This window comes from Oncorhynchus kisutch, linkage group LG19 (genome assembly GCF_002021735.2).
Source record: "Oncorhynchus kisutch isolate 150728-3 linkage group LG19, Okis_V2, whole genome shotgun sequence".
Classification (NCBI taxonomy): Eukaryota; Metazoa; Chordata; class Actinopteri; order Salmoniformes; family Salmonidae; genus Oncorhynchus; species Oncorhynchus kisutch.
This window is the reverse complement of record NC_034192.2, coordinates 45,159,669-45,168,206: the sequence shown is the minus strand read 5'-3', so window position 1 is coordinate 45,168,206 and position 8,538 is coordinate 45,159,669.

Sequence of the window (8,538 nt, the reverse complement as noted above, 5' to 3'; positions counted from 1 at the left end):
GCCCGACTAGCATCACCACCCTGGATGGTTCCGACCTAGAATATGTGGACATCTATAAGTACCTAGGTGTCTGGCTAGACTGTAAACTCTCCTTCCAGACTCATATCAAACATCTCCAATCTATAATCAAATCTAGAGTCGGCTTTCTATTCCGCAACAAAGCCTCCTTCACTCACAAACGTACCCTAGTAAAACTGACTATCCTACTGATCCTCGACTTCGGCGATGTCATCTACAAAATAGCTTCCAATACTCTACTCAGCAAACTGGATGCAGTTTATCACAGTGCCATCCGTTTTGTTACTAAAGCGCCTTATACCACCCACCACTGTGACCTGTATGCTCTAGTTGGCTGGCCCTCGCTACATATTCGTCGCCAGACCCACTGGCTACAGGTCTTCTACAAGTCCATGCTAGGTAAAGCTCCGCCTTATCTCAGTTCACTGGTCACAATGGCAACACCCACCCGTAGCATGCGCTCCAGCAGGTGTATCTCACTGATCATCCCTAAAGCCAACACCTCATTTGGCCGCCTTTCGTTCCAGTTCTCTGCTGCCTGTGACTGGAACAAATTGCAAAAATCGCTGAAGTTGGAGACTTTTATCTCCCTCACCAACTTCAAACATCTGCTATCTGAGCAGCTAACCGATCGCTGCAGCTGTACATAGTCTATCGGTAAATAGCCCAACCAATTTTACCTACCTCATCCCCATACTGTTTATATTTATTTACTTTTCTGCTCTTTTGCACACCAATATCTCTACCTGTACATGACCATCTGATCATTTATTACTCCAGTGTTAATCTGCAAAATTGTAATTATTCGCCTACCTCCTCCTCCTTGCACACAATGTATATAGACTCTCTTTTTTTCTACTGTGTTATTGACTTGTTAATTGTTTACTCCATGTGTAACTCTGTGTTGTCTGTTCACACTGCTTTGCTTTATCTTGGCCAGGTCGCAGTTGCAAATGAGAACTTGTTCTCAACTAGCCTACCTGGTTAAATAAAGGTGTTCTCAACTAGCCTACCTGGTTAAATAAAGGTGTTCTCAACTAGCCTACCTGGTTAAATAAAGGTGTTCTCAACTAGCCTACCTGGTTAAATAAAGGTGAAATAAATAAAACATTAAAAAAATAGTTGGACTGCAGAGTGAAGGAAAAGCAGCCAACATGTACTCAGCATATGTGGGAACTCCTTCAAGACTGTTGGAAAAGCATTCCAGGTGAAGCTGGTCAAGAGAACGCCAAGAGTGTGCAAATCTGTCATCAAGTCTGAGAGTGGCTACTTGGAAGAATCTAAAATCGAATATATATTTTGATTTGTTTAACACTATTTTGGTTACTACATGATTCCATATGTGTTATTTCATTGTTTTGATGTATTCACTATTATTCTACAATGTAGAATGTGCAATGTGTTCCAATCAGTTATCAGCCGCAATGTTTTGCAATAAGTCATCAGCCGGGGTGAGTTGCAATCAGTCATCAGCCGGGGTGTGTTGCAATCACTCAGCCACTTTTGATGGATCCTTTAATATGATATTGTAGCTGTCATCTCCTCAAAGGCACGGCTGAGCTCTCACACGCTCTCTCTCTCTCTCTCTCTCTCTCTCTCTCTCTCTAAAATGGGGAGCAGGGGATATCTGGCATTATTCTTACTTAATGTACAAAGTTCTTTACCCGTCTTTATAGCCGTGGCCTATTTCCTGTATATCTTTTTGTTGCAATTTGGATTTGCACAACCCCTCTTCAACAGTAGTTCTAGTCCAACCCCACTTTCAACAGTAGTTCTGCTCCAACCCCTCTTTCAAACAATTGTTCTGGTCCAAAAATAGTGCCATCAATTAAGGGATTTGTTGACAATCTTCCCTTTGTCTAATATTCATGTGTTTTCAATCAATCATTCCCCACAGGTCATTCATGTTAGAGCCATTAGATTTATATGTCACTCCAATGTTACTTCGTGAACAGCCAAGGTAATCATTATATATTTACATAGAAAGTATTCCGTTGACAAGGGGAAAGGGAATGTTATGAAAACAACCTTTAGCACAACCAGTCATTGATGTATTTCGGTATTGCTATACATGCTATGTAGTATGACTGTGACCTCCTGGTTGCGAACAGCAGAGGCAATCTGCATGCGTAGCCGGACACTTCTAACTGGCATATAATTATAGACCCAAGGATATGACAACCTTGTGTGGAAGTGTGTAGGCTGCCTGGATGATGGGCGACTTGTGAAAGTCAAACAGCTACTTATGAGTTGGAGGTGCATGCCAGCTGACATGAAAAATCTGCTCATTGGCCTAGGGGCAGCAAAGAATGTTGATGGGGAGAGGCCTCAAGCATGCAGCGCTCGGCGTGACGGGCTATCTCCACAGGACTTGGACATTTACAATGACCTCTGGATACTGGTAATATTAGGACAGCCTCTCGGAATCTGACTGATGCATAGATGGAATGAGAGGTGGAGATGGGAGGGGGGGGGGGTTGAGGGGAGAGAGGGGGAATGAGAGAGACTGTATGTGATGTTTAGTACACATTTCAGAACTAGTGCGACAGTAAATCTGACAAAAGACTGCAGGTCACCTCAGTTTCAATGTTTTAAGGATTTGTACAGAGGACCCTGAAGTTTCTGTTTATGTCTGGATTATTTGCTGTATATATTGCAGATAATCTGAAGGCCTGAGGTTGGATATTGGAACAGTAACCAGTCAACACTTCTAACATTTCATATCAATAATATTTCATCTCTTTTTACAGTAATGTTTAATTACTATTAACAACCTGACACCATCTCAAAAGGTAGGATTTGAGACTGATTTTTTTCACATTCTTTTCTTTTGAGGATTTGGACACACATCAAACTTGAAAGCCTTGTTGAGCACACAGCCATGCAATCTCCATAGACAAACATTGGCAGTACACTGGCCTTACTGAAGAGCTCAGTAACTTTCAATGTGGCACCGTCATAGGATGCCACCTTTCCAACAAGTCAGTTTGTCAAATTTCTGTCCTGCTAGAGTTGCCCCGGTCAACTGTAAATCCTGTTAATGTGAGCTGGAAACATCTAGGAGCTACAACGGCTCAGCCGCGAAGTGGTAGGCCACACAAACTCAGAGAAAGGGACTGCCGAATGCTGAAGTGCGTAGATTGTAAAAATCTACGCAAATCTGTCCTCGGTTGCAACACTCACTATCGAGTTCCAAGCCACCTTTGGAAGCAACGTTAGCACAATAAATGTTTGTCGGGAGCTTCATGAAATGGGTTTCCATGGACCTGCAGCCACACACAAGCCTATGATCACCAATGCACTATGGCAAGCGTCAGCTGGAGTGGTGTAAAGCTCGCTACCATTGGACTCCGGATCACTGGAACCTCTTTCTCTGGAGTGATGAATCACGCTTTACCATCTGGCAGTCCGACGGACGAATCTGGGTTTGGCGGATGCCAAGAGAACGCTACCTGCCCGAATACATAGTACCAACTGTAAAGTTTGGTGGATGAGGAATAATGGTCTGGGGTTGTTTTCATGATTCGGGCTCGGCCCCATACTTCCAGTGAAGGGAAACCTTAAGGCTACAACATACAATGACATACAGAAATGGTTTGTCGAGATCTGTGTGGAAGAACTTGACTGGCCTGAACATAGACCTGACCTCAACTCCATCGAACACCTTTGGGATGAATTGGAACACAGACTTCTAGGAGGAGTCAGACCTTCAGATTGCTATCATGAACACCTTATATTTGATCATAACTGACTGTCTGGTCCACAGAGTGCCTTGATGAAAATGAGCAAAACAGCATTTTGATGGTGTTTAACTTTCTATTTAGTTGGATGTGGCATTTGTGCATGTTATTCCACTGTTTATAGTTATTAACTGATTACAAATTATTTGATTGTAATCTTGAATATGGCAATCTTCTTGTGTAAACTCCTCCATATGGTTGTTGAAAAAGTCCACCTGACTACTGCAATTGCATGAATCCACCACACCTCATGAGTTATGAATACAGTGAATTCATGGTCAACGACATGGCTGAAATTGAAAGGTGATATTTTTGCTGAAAAATCATTAACACCTTATCTCCACATTATCATAATCAACTGATATAGAATTGAGTATCACATGAAAAATTCAGCAACCATGAACAATAACGTGAGGACAATCGCAACTAAACTCTGGGTCAATTGTTAACAGGTTTTACTTTCAAGCATTTATAGTGTTTAGCAATCCTCGCCATCACCTTAGCCTTTCACAATGAGGACTATTTCAAACAGAGGGAGGAAAAAAAATAAAAAATCATTAAAACATCCAGCTAATCACTGTCTAATTATATCACAGAGTAATTATACAGCAATTACAGCCCTCTATTCTGACGGAATTGAGCACATTTAGAGTAGAGGGTACATATGGGTTGATTAAAATTATGCATTAGATCATTTGAATGAGGAAATGTTGTAAAGTGTAATGCTCTGTCCGCTCTCCATTCCTCTGCATATTTTAATCAGTTTAATTCTGTTTGATTAAATTTGCTCATGAGTTGGTGGAGACCCAAGGAAATATGCTCTGTCTCATTCCCTCTGTCTTTGTAACCACCCTGCACAGGAAATGTACTGTGTTAACAGAGACGCTTCAATTTGTTTGCCGCAGAGTGTACTCGCCAACCCTCTGGGGGAAGTTCAATCGCCTCAGGCCTTGGATTAAATGGACGAGTGAATTTTCCATCGACGGCTCATTCTTATGTAGATATCTTCACGTCAGCCACTTTGATGAAAACTTTAGCCATGTTTCATATGGCAACATTTATTTAGATTTACATACCAAATTCAGTTGAATTAATAGTGTGGGTACGGCATCCCCGCCACTTGTTTACTATAAAGCTGAGCAACGGGGATGGAGAAACCACTTTCATATCAATTGGATGGACCTATGGATGCAAGGCCTGACAATCCATGGGATCTCAAATCCACTGGACAATGTTTGATGTTGATGGGTTAAGACAGAGAACGATCTGTTCTACTCTACATTAAGTTCCTTCATGTTCCTCTTAAATAACATTACTAGGATAATCCCTGTGTCGTAGCAATGGCTCCCGTAGTCGTTACGAAATAAGATGTTATACTCATGGGACTGAGTTTAAAGTTAAGGAGGAGTTGTCTCCATGAGAGAGCTCATATGGATCTTGATTTACAATGAGGATCTCGCTCCAGTAGAAAACTGAGAATGAATAAAGGTTAAGTGTCATTACAGTAATGTTCTCACTATTAAAACGATGGAAAAGCCATGAACCACAGAGTTTACTTCTCCGCACTTCTTTTCTATTCTTTTCCTGAGGTCAGCCTAACACTTTTTTGTCACCTTGGGCATAAATGGATCACGGATAATAAAATACCAAAAAGCCATTATTCAATTATAAACTGCATAGCTAATTAAAAGTGATTAAGTGCATTATCCCTTGCTGGCTGCATGTGAAATTAAAATGTAGTTGTGTGCAGTATAAGGTCCCTTAATAGTCGGCTGATGAAAAGAGCAGACAAATGACTACATTAAAATAATTAAGGGATCCTCTTTGGATAAAGACTCTCTGAATAACAGTCCATTTGGATGAATGCTATCTGAGTAACATTCCATTTGGGTAAAGAATTTCTAAAAATCACTCCATTTAGATAAATACGCTCTGAGTAAGAGTCTATTTGGGTAACAACTCTCTGAACAACAGTCCATTTGGATAAAGACTCTCTGAATAACAGTATATTTGAAAAAGACTATGAAAAATAGTCCATTTTCATAAAGACTCTAAATAACACTCCTTTTGGATTAAGACTCTCTGAAATACAGACAATTTCAAAAACAACTCTCTGAATAACAGTCCATTTAGATAAAGACTCTCTGAATAACAGTCCATTTGGATAAAGACTCTCTGAATAACAGTCCATTTGGATAAAGACTCTCTGAATAACAGTCCATTTGGATAAAGACTCTCTGAATAACAGTCCATTTGGATAAAGACTCTCTGAATTACAGTCCATTTGGAGAAAGACTCTGAATAACAGTACGTTTGGATAAAGACTCTCTGAATAACAGTTCATTTGGATAAAGACTCTCTGAATAACAGTCCATTTGGATAAAGACTCTCTGAATAACAGTCCATTTGGATAAAGACTCTCTGAATAACAGTCCATTTGGATAAAGACTCTCTGAATAACAGTCCATTTGGATAAAGACTCTCTGAATAACAGTACGTTTGGATAAAGACTCTCTGAATAACAGTACGTTTGGATTAAGACTCTCTGAATAACATACAATTTCAATAACAACTCTCTCAATAACAGTCCATTTGGAGAAAGACTCTGAATAACAGTACATTTGGATAAAGACTCTCTGAATAACAGTCAATATAGATAAAGACTCTCTGAATAACAGTCAATATAGATAAAGACTCTCTGAATAACAGTACATTTGGATAAAGACTCTCTGAATAACAGTCAATATAGATAAAGACTCTCTGAATAACAGTCAATATAGATAAAGACTCTCTGAATAACAGTCAATATAGATCAAGACTCTCTGAATAACAGTCAATATAGATAAAGACTCTCTGAATAACAGTCCTTTTGGATAAAGACTATGAACAACAGTCCATTTAGAAATATATATATACAGTATTTCACCTTTATTTATCCAGATAGGCTAGTTGAGAACATGTTCTCATTTACAACTGCAACCTGGCCAAGATAAAGCAAAGCAGTGTGACACAATCAACAACACAGAGTTACACATGGAATGAACAAACATACAGTCAAAAATAGAACAGAAAAAAATTATATATACAGTGTGTGCAAATGAGGTAGGATAAGGATAAAGACTATGAATAACAGTGCATTTGGATAAAGACTATGAACAACAGTCTATTTGGAAACAGTCTCTCTGAGTAATAATTCATTTGGATAAAGACGCTCTCTGTGACAGACTCTTTGGATAAAGACTCTCTCAATAACAATCCATTTGGATAAAGACTCTCAATGACAATCCATTTGGATAAAGACTCTCTGAATAACAGTCCATTTGGATAAAGACTCTCTCAATAACAATCCATTTGGATAAAGACTCTCAATAACAGTCCATTTGGATAAAGACTCTCTGAATAACAGTCCATTTGGATAAAGACTCTCTGAATAACAGTCCATTTGGATAAAGACTCTCTGAATAACAGTCCATTTGGATAAAGACTCTCTGAATAACAGTTCATTTGGATAAAGACTCTGAATAACAGTCCATTTGGATAAAGACTCTCTGAATAACAGTCCATTTGGATAAAGACACTCTCTGTAACAGACTCTTTGGATAAAGACTCTCTGAATAACAGTCCATTTGGATAAAGACACTCTCTGTAACAGACTCTTTGGATAAAGACTCTCTGAATAACAGTCCATTTGGATAAAGACTCTTTGACTAACAGTCCATTTGAATAGTCTTTCAATTTAATCCAATTGTTTAATACTGTATAGAGGCAAAATACAGACACAACTGTTGAATAATTGTTTTGTAATAAATAGGACTGTTTTTTCCCAGCTCTTCTTAGAACATGACAAATTCATGTTTATTTCTTCTATAACTTCTCATAAGTCAAGTAGCTTTGGAATAATGATTAATACGTTTATAAATCAGGATATAGCACCTATGTTATGTCCTTGACATCTGCTCTGCAGTTGTGGTACAGAAAAACGTCACTAAATGACAACCCTGCACAGAATACAGAATACCGAATACAGGCCTTGTCATTTCCTCTATGATTTTGGATGTACTGTTTAAATACCTCAGATAGATATAAGAGGATGTTCCTTCACCCTTTCGGAGACAGTAATAGACACAAATCTACTCCATGCATCATTTGATTGATTATTGATTATTCGTTTAGACAGGACTGCTCTTTGACTAACTTTATTACAGAGCCAAGGCAGTCGACAGGAATAACATTTTCAAAAAGGTCCGTAATTACTGTTATTATGACATTATTTGACATTTCCACTCTTTTCTGCCTTCAAAACAACCTCATATTCATTATCTCCATCACCAAACCAGTGTCTACGTATGTGAAAACAGAGTGTTTCCATGATCTGGGGTGAAAAAGATCACAGGGTAGGATTTAAAGTAAGAAAAACAATGATTTTCAAAGCCTGCAATGAGTTTCTAGCCAGAGGAAGGGTATTCTCTTGCTTCCTACATCACCATGAATCTCATAGTGTTTGAAAATCGTTTTTTGAAGCGTTTTAACTGTTGATGATGTCATCGGTAGAACCTTTTAACTTTATATGTTTTTTGTAGAAATAGGCCGTTTTCACATACATTTATGTAGACACTGGTATAGTGCTGGAGATAATGAAAATTAGGTTCAAAGTGGTGGAATTTCCCTTCAAGCCTGCAATGGTGCAGGTTAAAATCACCAGCTATCGTCTTGTAAGGCCCAAATCATACATTAAATTGATATTTCCCAGAAAGTGTGTCTTGGCAAGACTCAAACATAA